This window comes from Hippopotamus amphibius, chromosome 9 (genome assembly GCF_030028045.1).
Source record: "Hippopotamus amphibius kiboko isolate mHipAmp2 chromosome 9, mHipAmp2.hap2, whole genome shotgun sequence".
NCBI lineage: Eukaryota > Metazoa > Chordata > Mammalia > Artiodactyla > Hippopotamidae > Hippopotamus > Hippopotamus amphibius.
The window spans coordinates 99,641,723-99,657,028 of record NC_080194.1 but is presented as its reverse complement, the minus strand read 5'-3'; positions in this window follow the sequence as shown (position 1 = coordinate 99,657,028).

Here is a 15,306-nt window from a genome sequence, read left to right as displayed (position 1 = left end):
TCAATAGAAAACAGTGGTCCCATTAAAAAAAAATTACACTCCTGATAAAGAAATACTATTATAAATATAGGAATCTTTCCCAAAGGTAAAGTTTTTATGGTGAAAGGAGGTGATGAGGGGTTGAGATTTCCTATTCATAGAGCGACAAAGGCAAATGCTGAAAAGTCAAAATAATCACACAGTAAATACTTCTAACACAGAGCATATATCCAAACTGGGGGATAAATAGGATGAATGGGCAACGTGCAAAGTACTGCATTCTCCGGCACTCTGTGTGTTCAACTCTGTGTGTGGATTTTGCCCTCAACTGCATTGCTTGGTTACAGTTAGTATGCTGGCAAAAATCTACACCAGCAAAGAATGTGACTTTCATTTTATACTGACACTCTTCTCCAATATACCAATCAAGCCTGAGCCAATTTGATTAACAGAAATAAGTCAGAGTAGCAGAATATACTGTACTTTTGTTTAATCTTCAAGCTCAAAAGTCAATTCCGCAGGAAAACCTTCCCTGACCTCTTGCCCCAGACCAGGGCAGCCCCACCAGGTACACATTCTCAGAGCTGCCTGTGCTCTTCTTCATAAAATGAACCACAGTTTATATCCTGGTGAAATTATCTTCTTGTCTGAGTTTCCCATGGACTGCAAGATGTATTTTCATTCACCAGTGTCTCCCCAGTACCTGGTATAGTGCTTAGGCATATAGCAGTTGTCCAAGAAATATTGATTGGCTGCAAGAATTATTTAGCTAATTAAATATTATGCCATTGAACTCAAATTTTAGTTGTTCTCTGCTATGATGTTTGTTAAATTAAAATTTACAATAACACTCTTTTTTCTTTTGCCCTGGCTTGCTTTCTTTTTAAAATGAGAAACAGAAAGCTTGGTTTATGCATAGACCTACTCTGTTGGTAGCAGTAGTTAGTAACAATCTTCTTCTACTGGAGAAGAAAAGACATGGGAAGAGAGATAAGCCTAGTGAATAAGAAAAAAAAAAAAAGATTCTCACTGTGGCTAGCAGATCTCTATTATAAAAAATTATCAAGTAAACCTGCTTAGATCAGTATAATATACCACACCCCCAACATCACCTGCTAACTTATCTCCAGAACTGAATTAACAATGCCATTGGAAATAACATTACTACAATCATTTGTTTCTATAAAATTTATTAGTGATTTACCATCCACCTTATTTCCCATTGTAAATGGCACTCCAGGGTAATTTTTTCTTTTGTCGATTAGACAATAGCACATACACAGCTTTACAATGGCAGGCGGGTTGGTAGGGAAGGAATTAATATAATAAATACTGCTTTATTTTTTTCCCATCCAGAATTCTGTCATTACCCTTTCTTTAAAATTCTATGGATTATTGAGGTTGGAATTCTCATAGAAGTCACTAGTGACCAAGCTCAGAGAAGTTAACTATTTTCTTGCCCTAGGTTGTACACTGAATTCATGGAAGAGTTGGAGCTGGAATTCATATTGTCTAACTCCCAGTTCAGTAGTATTGAGTGAAATTTGGTCAATCATGAGTCTTCTTTCTTTGTAGGGAGTTCTATGTCTTCCTTCTTTGTCTTCTTTTTAGAATAGGGTTTTGCTTTCTGAAAATCTGCAAAAAATCATGACAGCCTGATATGAAAATCTAATGTTGCTATTCTACTATATTGTCATTGGCTGGATTATTCCACCTATGTATGAAAGGTGAAACACAGGAAACTCATACACAGATGCACACACCAGAAATATAGGAGTTAAAGCCAGAAGAAAAAAAAAAAAAGTTGTTACGAGCACACAATTTAAAGTAATAATATACCTAAGACAAAGTGAAGTTTCTAAATACAAAATCTTCCATCATTCTTAGAGATAAGTCAATTTTGTCAAGTAGTGATCAATTTTATTGCCCTCAGATGTGGCATAGGCTTGGGAACTTGTCCTAGGTGATTTGTCAGGTGATTGGCACACTGAACCCAAGAAGCCACAAAGAGTTCAGGGGGCTTCTCTGTCAAGTTCCAAATTAAAAGTCCCAGGGTAACATAAACCCAAAACCACACAACTTAAGAGCTCCTCTCGAAAGCAAGATAAATGGATCTTCACCCCTGAATAAATTAGGACCTTCCTTTCAGAGATTTGTGCTCCAAAGAGACCTCACAATTAGCTGATAGAAGCAAAGAATGCGTTTTAAGATGAGCCCTTACTCAAGGGACAGGACGTCTGGTAGTTTAGAGCACAAACCCTGGAGACACAAATTCTACCTGTGTTCAAAGTCCAACTCTGTTTCTCATTAGACTTCCATCTTGGGCAAGTCTTTTAACCTCAGTTGCCATGCTATAAAATGGGGGTATTGATGGTACTGAAATCGAGAACTTACATCATAGAATAGTGGGAAGGATTAAATTAATTGATGCTTTAAAGCACTTAGAGTAACTGGGACCTCAAGTACTACATCATTTAGTGTTTGCTGAATAAACAAAATGATCTCCCCAACAACATTTAGGGGATGTCTTTTAAGGAAGTTCTTTCTCCATAGTTCCTAAACGTGGTCCTGTCTCCTCACACTGCTGTGACTGTTTGGAAAGCATGTTCCTTGTTCCATCTCAACAGACAAGTGGAAGCTTGACATTTAAAGCTGAAAGTCTGCCACATTACAGTTAGCCAATGGGGCCAAAGCTAATTTCTTAAGGAAAAATAAAATAAAATAATCTTTTAAAAAATAATAAAAACCAGAAACAATGAAGTTTGTACACAAGACATGAGCTAAGTCCTTGATCCAAGAACTGTCACTGAGTCTCCCAAGTCTTCAGATGTGCTTTCAATAAAAGGTAAATGATACTCAGACAACCAAGCTGAGTAAGAGATCATGTGAACCCTCCTGCAGGGTAGGTCAGTGGGGATTGACTCACGGATGATATTCAGTGAAATAATAGCAAATATATACTGTGCAAGCACTTTACATTTAAATACTCATATGCAGTATATGCTGTGTCAAACATTTCAGTATATTAACATAATGTATTAATAATATATTAGAAGATTTGTTAATCTAATAATAGTAATATATGGTGTAAGTGCTTTACAATAATTCTATAAGGTTATTACTGATTTATCTCTACTTTAAAGATGAGGAGTATGAATCACAGAGAGGTTTAAAATTTTCCCTAAGGTCACACAGGAGCAAGTGTTGGGACTGGGATCCAACCTACACTATCCGGCTCCAGAGTCCATGCACGGGGAATTATGCCACGTTGAATTTAGGACACAGTTGAGAGGGACAGTGTAACAGCCATAGAGTGTACAGCTCAGGTCTCCCTTCAGTTACAGGAGCTCAAAACTCACAGGCTCTGCTATTTCAGGACCCACGCTCTCCCCAGGCAGTCCTCCTCCAGCGACCACGAGGTGAGGGCACGAGGGCCTGGCTGCTTCTGCCTAAAGCGGCGCTGGAACAGGCAGTTTCTGCTCTGGACCTCCCCCGCTGCGTTGGCTGAAACTGTCAGATCTGCACCGTGGCCTGAGGCTCTCCCTGCTCAATCTGCTTCCCCATCCCTTTCCTTTCACGGGTGTTACTCCCAATAAATTTCTTGAACTACCAACTCCATCTCAGCATCTACTTCTCAGAGGAAATATCAGCTTTTCCCTGTGAAGTATCTGGCTGAGATCTCACCAGTGAGGGAGAAGTATGAAAGGTCAGTAACACAAATCTGCACTGGAGGTGATGAATGCAGAAGGTGGTCTGGCTCATGGTTTGCGGAGGGGCAGCGGGATGCTAAGCTGCTTCTGTCTCCCTGCATCGCTAAAGCAGTGGCCTCGTGTCGCTTTGCTGCTCAGATGACAAAGCTTTCGTCTTCAGTCGAGTACTGAGTTTAGCATTAGGCTAGTACCCCTGCTTTCCTGTTGTCATTTCAACACCAATAAGAGGATGAAATCTGCCAATTGCAGAATACTAATATCTTGGCAGATACAAGTGCTTCCTACTCCCACAGCGTTACAACACGTGTGCCCCTTCTCCCCCCCACCCCCCCACAACTCCACACCTGAGCTGGCTTCTTCCCATTAAAAGGCAGGCATTCTGCCTTTTCAAAAGGTCACTAATCTTTTATGTTCAGTCTAAATTAGGTGCTTTATTAATTAACCTTCTAGTGAAAATTGCAGAATAATGTTGTGGGAAGGAGAGGAGGATGAAAACACATTCAGCTTTTTCTACCATAGGGTCAGCCTCCTGGAAATAAAGACAAATAGTACACTATGGCAAAAATTATAAAGGCAGGAGATTACTTATAATTTTTTAAATTGCATGAATAAGTATTAAAGAAATTTTTAGGGAAAGATGTAGAAGTACTTGTGCAGTAGATAGGCACACAACCAAGTACAATGGTAGGATTGATTAGTGTTCTTTCATTGTAAGCAATAAATAGCAACTCTGCTAGCTTAAGCCAAAGACATACTTCTTTCACAAAAAGAATGCAAGGCTAGAAAGCAGGAATTGCAACAATGGGACCACATACGAAGAACAGTATGATCCAGGAAATTGGCTAGGGTGGGATAGAAATCCAACTACTTTCAAAACCATTGTCCTCCTATTGAAAATTCAATTTAAATTCAAAATTCCAGGATAGGACAGCAGATTGGCCTAGCTTGCATCAGTACCCAGTCCTTGGGAAGAGTAAACAGGACTCCTGATTACAATCTCAACAGACAGTATCCACTGGGGAAGAGATAATTCCTAAAAAGGAAATCAGGTCGGAAAGGAAAGGAAGGAAGAAAGAAAGAAAGAAAGAAAGAAAGAAAGAAAGAAAGAAAGAAAGAAAGAAAGAAAGGAAGGAAGGAAGGAAGGAAGGAAGGAAGGAAGGAAGGAAGGAAGGAAGGAAGAAAGAAAGAAAGAAAGAAAGAAAGAAAGAAAGAAAGAAAGAAAGAAAGAGAAAGAAAGAAAGAAAGAAAGAAAGAAAGAAAGAAAGAAAGAAAGAAAGAAAGAAAGAAACGAAGAAAGAAAGGAAGGAAGGAAGGAAGGAGGGGAAAAGAGAAAAGAAAAGAAAAGAAAAGAAAAGAAAAGAAAAGAAAAAAGAAAAGAAAGAGGGGGGAGGGAGGGAGAAAGGGAAAAGAAAGAAAAAAAAGAAAAGAAAAAAGAAAAGGAGAGAAAAGAAAAAAGAGAGGGAGAGAATGGGAGGGAGGGAATGAGGAAGAAAGGAAGGGGGAGAGAGAGGGAGGGAGGAAAGAAGGAAGGAAGAAAGGAAGGAAGTAGGGAGGGGAGGGAGAGAGAGAATGTTGAACAATCAGAAAACTTTAACTGTTTAATAGTTTATGTCACACTTCCCTGGTGGCGCAGTGGTTAGGAATTCAGCTGCCAATGAGGGGACACGGGTTTGAGCCCTGGTCCGGGAAGATCCCACATGCCGCAAAGCAACTAAGCCCGTGTGCCACAACTACTGAACCTGCGCTCTAGAGCCCAAGAGCCACAACTACTGAGCCTGTGTGCCGGAACTACTGAAGCCCATGCACCTAGAGGCCGTGCTCTGCAACAAGAGAAGCCACTGCAATGAGAAGCCCGTGCACCACAACTAGAGAAAGCCCGCGTGCAGCAACAAAGACCTAATGCAGCTGATAAAATTAATTAATTAATTAATTAAAATAGTTTATGTTCACCAGTTAGTACTGGTGAACAAATTCAGTAAGATGAAGATGGTTTCTATCAGCCCCTCTTAAAGCTAATCAGTCTTCAGTGGAAGGCATAAAACATGAATAAAGAGAAGTCTCTTAGCACAACTGGATCAGTTCTTTGAGAGAGATACAGATAAATCAAAGTATTTTTAAGGGGGGATCAGGATGGTGAGAGAACCATCCTAATAAAACCATATAACAAAAATCATATGAAGAAATGTTGAAGGAACTAGGAATATCAGTCAGGAGAGAAAGGTCTCAGGAGGGATCGGTTAGCTGCCATCACATTTCTGTCATGTGTTGATGATCTTAGAGTCACTGTCTTTACAAGGACCAGATTTGGAACCAATAGGGTTCAGAATCAAGGGAGGGATTCAGAATAAGTGAAAGGAAGTTGGGTCTGCTTTCACTGGGTGTCAAATAATTCCCACTGTAAAGAAATGAAACAATAGGGGAAAAGTTAGAGCTGGGATTAGGAAATGATGTTAAAAGAGAATTGAGCTTGGTATAACGATATTAACAAAAATGGCTATTTTATAATTATTATTTTTATTTATTTATTTATTTATTTTATTGGCTGTGTTGGGTCATTTTTGCTGTGCGCGAGCTTTCTTTAGTTGCAGTGAGTGGGGGTTTCTCTTGTGAAGTATGGGCTCTAGGCACATGGACTTCAGTAGTTGCAGCACATGGGCTCGATAGTTGTGGCGCATGGGCTTAGCTCCTCCATGGCATGTGGGATCCTCCCGGAGCAGGGATTGAACCCATGTCCCCTGCATTGGCAGGTGGATTCTTAACCACTGCACCACCTAGAAAGCCCAAAATGACTATTTTTTTTTTTTTTGGCACATACTATATACTAGACACTACGTTATACTCCTGAAATATCACTGCATCTCAAACTTTTGAACCCCAGTACATTTAAAGACAGAAAAAAGAGAAGGTTTACCTCCAGATCAGAGGGGACAAGGCAAAAGAAGCCATACCAATGCTGAGGTTGTTAGCGGTTCTCAGCTTTTACAGTAAAAATTCCTGGGATTCAGCTTTTATGTTAAAATAATGCATCAGTGTTTAAAAAATATTTTTCTGACTACCAACAACTTAATTTGAAGCACTGTCCTGTATTTATCCGATGGTGTGTTTGGGGGCCTCTTAGAACATCACTGCCTCACTCTGTGGGTATGCATACTCCAATTTCTGAAGGGCAAATATTTTAAAAGAAGGTGTGTTTCAAAATGTTTAGAACTCTTTGAGAATGTAATGGCCTATCTAAGGAAACTTGTACCTAGACAAGATGACAGAAACTTGTACCTAGGTAGGATGACCTCTAAGCTACCAAGGGTAAGTTCAAAACCAACCTCATGAACAAAAAGTAGAGTCCTTCACTTCATTCCTTCAATTCATCCATCAGAGGGACTCAACTCCTATCCTTCAGAATTATCCCAACACCTGAAGCTCCAAGCACAGGACCAGCATAGGAGAAAAAGCGGCCAAAGGTCGAGGACCCACAGATGCTTTAAAAAGGCTAAATAGAAGACAATCCAACATATAGGGGAAAATCACTCTTTTGTTACAGAATTGAATATGCTCTAAGTGCCATCTCTCCAGTTCTTGTGGTGAACAATATGCTTAAAACACTTTTGTCAGTGAGCCAGCAAAAATATTACACTTATTAAATTATTCAGAGTTTAGAGCTGGAAGGCATTTTAAGATAAATTTCATCTTGCCTTCCTACAATTAGAAAGCTGAATTTCTATGAATTGAAGTGGCTTGCCCAAGATCACACTGCTTTAGGGGCAAAGCTGGGCCTTTTTATTTCCAACTGTTCTTTTGACAATGACAAGGTGTGCTCTAAAAGCTTTAAAACGGTGCACTCAGGCACAGCCCGTTTCCTAACCTGTGGCAACCTGCTTATCCTTCCTGAGCCCCAGTTTCCTCTCTGTAATGTGGGACTAATACCCACTTCAGAGGGTCTACTAAAGATTTCAAGAGGGAATGTTCCCAAAGCAATTAGCACAGTTAGCATATGGAGGCTGCCCCCAAAAATACTTTTGTTCTGCAGTTCCTAGCCTTTCTTCTTTGGTTGTTTCCCAAGTCTTCCTGCTGGTACTGCTCCCACAAATTTAATAAAAAGAATGGACTTTCCTTTTCTTTTTCCAAATCACACGACACAGAGAGAGGCAAACACAGAGAGACAGAGATGAGGCCAATGTAGCGAAATATTAACAATTAGGGAAATCTAGGTGAGGGGGATCTCGGAATTCTTTGTACCTGACTTGCAAGTTTTCTGTTTAGTTTGAAAATCACTTCAAGATAAATTACTTTTTAATGGAAAGATAAAACCCATACCACCACACATTGTTTTTCTTCCACTCCAAATCTCTATTGCATAGCAACTGGATTAAGTTTTTTCACTCCACGTGCATCTTAAACTACACATTAGTAGTTGCACCTTCCCAATCCCTCTCTAGACTAAGTCGTTTGTGATTCCCCTCTCACTTGTTGAACACACGACACAAAAAGGAACTGTGCCCAGGCCTGGGGCACCGTCCGGAACTCAAAACTACCTTGATTTGAATGATAAATGTATGGTCACCCTACGTTACCACTGATTAAGACAAGGTCATGTGCTAAACTGTAAAAGTCCCAAGCATAGGGGAAAGTGCTTGAGAGTCTTTAGTCGTTAAAATAGCACAAATAGATTCCAGCTGAGAAGAAACCCAAGTTTGTTTTCCTTTCACAGTGATTTAGTGCTGTGGGTTGGGTTTTTTTTTAATGATTTAGAAGACATCTTCACCACTAACTGATCAGGTATACATTCTTCTTCATCTGATAAAATATCAAGACTCTGTTCAACTATAGGTTTGGTAAGCAGAGATGATCTGTACATGTATTATTTTGTAACCTTATGAAAAACCTTCCAGTATTTTGACATTTAAATAAGCTGTGGGCTGTTTCTACATGGGAAAAGGGGAACAATAACGATATTATCCTAACAAGGACCTTTTCAGATCAGAATTAACATATAAGGTCAAAATGCCAGAATAAATCCAAAGCAACGTCCTCTTCCTCAGACTTCAGCATATAATTCATTCATTCACTCACTTATTGAATAAGCATTTATTGTGTTCCTGTTAACTACCAGTTATCATGCTAGAAGCTAGGCGCAATATGTATAGTGAATAAACTAGATGAGTCCCCTGCTCTCACTGCATTTACAACCTAGTGGGAAAGGCAGCGTAATCAAATGATGATAATAAAAGCATAACTTATCTGGCAGGGTGCTGTGGGAAAACACACAGAGGGGTACTCAGCTCAGCCTAATGGGGAGGGGGCTTCCCAGGGGAAGTTACATCTAAGCTGAGCCCTGACATTCAAACCAGAATTAACAAAGCCAATCCCGTGGGATGTTTTCCAGGCAGAAGAAGCAGCAAGTGTAATTATCAGCAGGTTAGGAATTCCAAACACCTGGGATGAAGGTTGGGATGAGGAGGGAAAAAAATGACCCTGAGAGGCATACCCAAACCCCAGCCGCCAGGCAAACGTGAACCACACGCACTCACCGTCCTCCAAGGGCTCACGCGAAGGCGAGAAGACCTTCTGCAATATGGGGTTCACAGGACTGCTTTCCTTGGCTTTTTTCTGACGCACAATCTTTCCTCTCAGGATAAGACTGTCTGGATAAAACTGGCTTTAGGCAAACCTCTTTTGTAGGCATGGCTTTTCTTTGGGGCCTTCTCTGTCCCCTAGTCAGGCCATTTCTTTGATTCTGATATAACAGCAGAAATAATTAACGTTCGTGAAATACTTCATATGTTCCTGGTATTCTCACAAGTGCCTCACAGAGGCTGGTTAACCAATTCTCAAACATAACCCTAACAGGTGCTGTTATTATTATCCCTATTTTACACATAAGGAAACTTGAACTTCTATACGTTAGCTAGCTAACTTTCCCAAGGTCACAGTACAAATAAATGGCAGAGCTGACATTAGAACCTAGTTCTATCTGAGTCCAAAGCTAAGCATCTTGGTAGTACTCCACCTCAAAGTGCCTGGTTTGCATCCCACTTGCTACAGAGCCTTTCTTTCGAGGATTGCTCAGGCAGCGAATTAAAAGAGGACATATGGGCCTAGCACATAGGAGATATGCGAAGTACTAACGGTTAGCTAAAGTATTAACTGATAGAGTTAGACACATTAACTGTGATTTTATATAGAGAACTCTTTAAGACTGCAAATGCCTTCAAGGCCCAATGAAACTGTTCTTATAGAAAGATTACTGGCATTGAGGTACAGAATGATAACCACGGTACCCTCTCAAATCACACCATGGAAACAATTACCTACCTTCCTGCTTGTTGCTACACTACTTCCTCTTGGGTGATGCTTCTGAGGTCTTAACAGAAATCCACACCACCACCACCACCACTTTCTTCCCCTATGTCTAATGAATCAGGGTGTTTTACAGAGGGGCAAAATGAGGCCCCTTGACAAACTGCAGCTATAACAGCAGCTAAAGAGGCAGGAATTTCCAAACCTGGTCAGAAGGGAAATTTAGAATACTCTCATGCCGTGAGTGTTCTGCCTACTCTGCAATCTATGGAGCTTGTCTATTTTTGTTTCTTAAACAAACATGACCAGTGGTGTGATCTTGGAAAAAAATACTCCACCTGTTGGAAACTAAGTTTCTTCTTCTATTGGAAAAAAATTGGCCTAATTTTCTTCTTCTATTGGATAAAAAATTGGCTCAACAAAGATGATCTCTAAAGATCATTCAATAACTCTAAGAAACGTGCTGCATTTAAGACTTTTCTTAAAGGCCCCGGCATATATATCTAGATAGATTTTCAGGTTGAAAGGAACCTGGGGAATCTTCTAACCTAACCCTGCTGGACAATCTCACTTGTGCTTTCCTTGTCCCTAGCATAAAAAATACCCAAATGTTCAGTGCTATTGAGCCACCCTTAATCTGGTACATGAATCCCCTCTGATGTCCTCTCTGGCACATGGCCCTTGCCAATACGTAGGCTACATACCTCAAAGCCAAGGAGCTCACTACTTTTGGAGACAGCCCCATTTATTTTTCGACTACCTATAACTGCTCGTGGCTTACCTTTGTACTGAGTCAAAACCCACCCCCATCATTGTATGCATGAGAGAAAACACTTTAGGCCACAGGAGAGGTGGGAGGCAAAAGACAAAGCAACATGGGATTTAACACACCACAGAGTGACAAGGGTGCTTAAAAGTCTTCTTTGAGCTTCCTTTTTATCAGATATGTAGAAATAATTTTTGTGAGGAGAGAAGACAAAAATACTGACCTTGTGAACAAAAGGAAATAGGATGTCAGTGAAGCAGGCCTCCCTATGAACAGGGAGAGTGTTCGTGCTTCTTTTTTAAATAAAAAATGACAGGGCCCGAGGTCCAAACTATAAATGACCCAAGGATTCTCTCAATAATGAAAGAGAGAATGTGAAAAACGCAAATGAATCACTGCCTTGATTCGGACTAAAAGACCGACACGACCGTGAAAAATGTGTCCCAAGAGGGAGGGTTGTGCCTGTTAAGACAAGTGTGGAGTCAGTCGAAACACAGCGGCCCTGTGCTCTGATGAAAGGCTTTGCTGGTCATTCTCTCCAAGGCGCGTGCCATTCACTGCCTGCTGCCCTGGGAGAAGGCACGGAGGCCACGTCTGAGAAGATAGGTTGTAAGGAAAGCTCAATATAGCATGGCCACCTGCCAAGGGTTGAGGAATGGACTTAGGGGTTTTATCTTATTGGCTCCTTTTTGTCCTGTGAGGGCATAGAGTATTTTTGGTCATACAAAAGGAATACAGTTTCGTGGAAGGAAGAGAGCTCTGCTTCTTCCCCAATTGGCTGCAAAACTGAGCAAATCTCTTAACCTCTGTAGTTCAGTGTGCCTGTCTCTGACACAAAGTGGGAGGATGCAATACAGGCCTGCTCTTGGGGGCTTGCACTTATTCATATCATGTTCTCTGTCACGGATGCTCTGCTCCGAGAACTCTGAGAAGGAAATGTGTAACCTTCCCCTCCCAAATTATTTCCCCTAGCAAGTGGCCTTGGTAATGGGCAACATTGTTGAGGAGCACCTGGGCACCCCATGTTTCTGCAGTTCCCCTCTAGGGTCTTTTATGATCCTGAGCCAAAATCTGGTCCAGAGCTACTGCGGCGGCAAGTTGATTCCAGAGATTATGAGTCTCCCAGAAGACCTATTACCAACTGCCTCCTCCAGGATTCTTGGGGCTTCTTAAACAAGTTTAAAGCCATGACCAACTTTCTCCATATTTTGGAGTGAACTTACCCAGAGTCTACATTTTGTCATGACCACCTAAATGAGTTCACAGAGTCCTTGAAACCAAAGACTAGATCAGGGTAGCATGGGGTATAAAAGTGGCCACTGAACAAGCCACTTAGGTCATTGGTATAAGAGGATGGACAGATACTTTGTAGCTAACCATCGTAAAACTCAGATCTAATATATGTTTTGCACTCAAATGAATTTTTGTCTTTATTTCTAAAATATATTTGGACTTCCTGACTTTAAAACAAAGGAGCATCAATTAAAAATTTGTGGCAATACACTGATCTTCACCTTTTGTTTTCTTTTGTTTGATTCGATTTGATTGTTGTAAAAACACAACATAAGCTGTATCTCCTTAACAAATTTTTAAGTGTACCATATGGTCTTGTTGACTGCAGGTACATCAGATCTCTAGAACTTATTCATCTTGCTTTACTGAAACCTTAGGTCCATTGAATAGCAACTCCCCATTTCCCCATCCCTCAGCCCCTGGCAACCACCATTCTACTCTTAGCTTCTAAGAGTCTGACTCTTCTAGGTACCTCATGTAAATGGGGTCATGTAGTATTTGTCTTTGTGTGACTGGCTTATTTCACTTAGTATAATGTCCTCAAGTTTTATCCATTTTGTCATGTATTACAGAATTTTCCTCTTTTTATGGCTGAATAGTATTCCATTGTTTGTAATATACCACATTTTCTTTATCCATTCATCTGTCAATGGACATTTAGGTTGTTTTCACATCTTGGCTATTGTGAATAGTGCTGCAATGAACAAAGAAGTGCTAGTATCTCTTCAAGAGCCTGATTTCAAGATTTTTTTGATAAATACCTAGAAGTGGAATTGCTGGATCATATGACAGTTCTGTTTCTTATTTTTTGAGGAACTTCTACACCACTTTCCATAGCAACTGCATCATTTTGAATTCCTACCTATAGTGTACAAGAGTTCTAATTTCTCCTCATCCTCACCAACACTTGTTGTCTTTGGGGTTTTTTTTGTTTGTTTGTTTTTGTTTTTGTTTTTGATGATAACCATCCAGACAAGAGGGAGGTGATAGCTCATTGTGGTTTTGATTTCCCTGATGATTAGTGATGTTGAGCATTTTTTCATATACCTCTTGGCTATTTGTATGTCTTTGGAGAAATGTCTATGCAAGTCCTTAGCCCCTTTCTAATCAAGTTATTTCAAATCTAATATTTTTTGATACCTTTTTTAATTTCACTGTGCCAGCAAGAACCAAAAGTAATACTTGAATGAAACAAAACAACTAATTGTTTTGCCAATAATGCTATGATTTCCCCACCCTCCTTGGTGTGAATTACCCAGGAGACATCAAAGACTGGCCATTCCACTAGTCTAGATGGGCCATGGATTGACCATGTGTGGACGGTCCATGGGACACTGATGCTTTCTGGGTTGGTGACTTTATTTTTAATTAGTTTATTTATTTATTGGCTGCATTGGGTCTTCGTTGCTACACACGGGCTTTTCTAGTTGCAGCGAGTGGGGGCTACTTTTCATTGCGGTGTGCAGGCTTCTCAGTGTGGTGGCTTCTCTTATTGTGGAGCATGGGCTCTAGGTGCACAGGTTTCAGTAGTTGCAGCTCTTGGGCTCAGTAGTTGTGGCTCACGGGCTCTAGAGCACAGGCTCAGTAGTTGTGGCTCATGGGCTTAGCTGCTCTGCGGCACGTGGGATCTTCCCGGCCCAGGGGTCAAAACTGTGTCCCCCACATTGGCAAGCAGATTTTTTTTTTTTTTTTTTTTTTTTGGCAAGCAGATTCTTAACCACTGCACCAAACCAGGGAAGCCCCTGGGTTGATGACTTTTGGCAGAATGGATACATGGGTGTTTAGCTATCACTAAAAATTGGCTGAGTTCTCAGTAATTATTTAGTAAGTAAAGATTTTAGCTTTTTTAGATTCATTTTGACCATTATCAAATCGTCTCAACTATCTTAGTTCTTTGGATTTGCATTTGGAGCCAGAGGAAATGGACAAACTGTGCTCATAGGATAACTTCCAACTTTTTATCCTATAATTTTGTGAATGTAACTACAGTAATTGAAAATAATAGTCTTCCTTCAATGCGACAGCTAGGGGGAAAAAAGAACCCTTTGCTTTCTCCATTTTGTTATTCACATTTAGTTTTGGAATACTACATGGTCCACAGTTTGGTCTCATTATTAGTAGAAATACCAATGAAAACTCACTGATTACCCTGAAAGCACATATGTTAGTAAGTTGGTGTTAATTAGAGTAATTGAAGAAAAAAATTTCTTCCTTGTGACTTTCATGAATTATACAAATTATATATTGTATAATTTTTCTGATTTTCCAACCACGTGTTAAATTAGTAACGTAGTAAGTTCATTCCATTAAAGGCATTATTATTCATCATTCTCAGCCAAGTATTCCAAAGGCCTTAAAGTATTTCAAGACACACCCTAAAAAAAGTTATTATTTTTTCTAGTTTAGTATATAATTTTCCCACTAATCTACACCTCACCTATTTTTGTTTAACTACTTTTACATTCATTTGCTCTTCTCTGATCCACATTCCATATTGTGTTTTCTGTTCCTTTTTCAATAATCTTATCTTTTCTTCGTTTCTGATAGTTTCAACTCCCCTCCATTCATCAACATGTTCTTATTCTTCCTTGCTGACCCCTGCAGCCATGGTTTCCTTTGTGATCCCCGCTTCAATGCACCACTTTCCATTTTCCTCCCTTCCTCACTGTCCTCCCTTCCTGCAAGCTTCTTTGTCTTCGTGCTGCTGATCAGAGCCGGCATTCTGGCCACAGCTAATGATCCAACAGCTCTTTAAGCTGCAGGCAACTTGTTACATTCAAGCAAGAAAAAGAAGCTCAGAGAAAATATCCTGCCACAAGCTTTTCAGTAATGTCAGTGTTCTAGAAACATAAAAGGGACAAACTCTACTTAGTGTTCAAATTGGCTTGACTCATTTAACAAATAGATCTTGTGGTCAAGCTCCCAGAGTGGATGCAGAAGGCCTTTTCCCTTCTAATGGAGTTTGGTTTGGGATTTATTTATGTTGTGTTATTTTGTTTCTGTTTGTTTGTTTACCAAGAAAGCAGTTTTACTTCTTTGTGCAGTGTTTTGCCCACCTGCCTTGCTGGGAGCTTTTCTGACGTGTATTTAATTTTCCATCATAGAGGCAATGGTTTATCCCTGCCTGAAGGCACCATCCTGGAGGGAAGGCGCCAGGAGACAGGGGGTTCACAAGCACAGCAATGCCAACAGGCCTTATGGGGCATTTCCCAAGCAACCTTATCTCATCAATCAGCATGGACTTCTGAGCACTTAAGAGTCCTC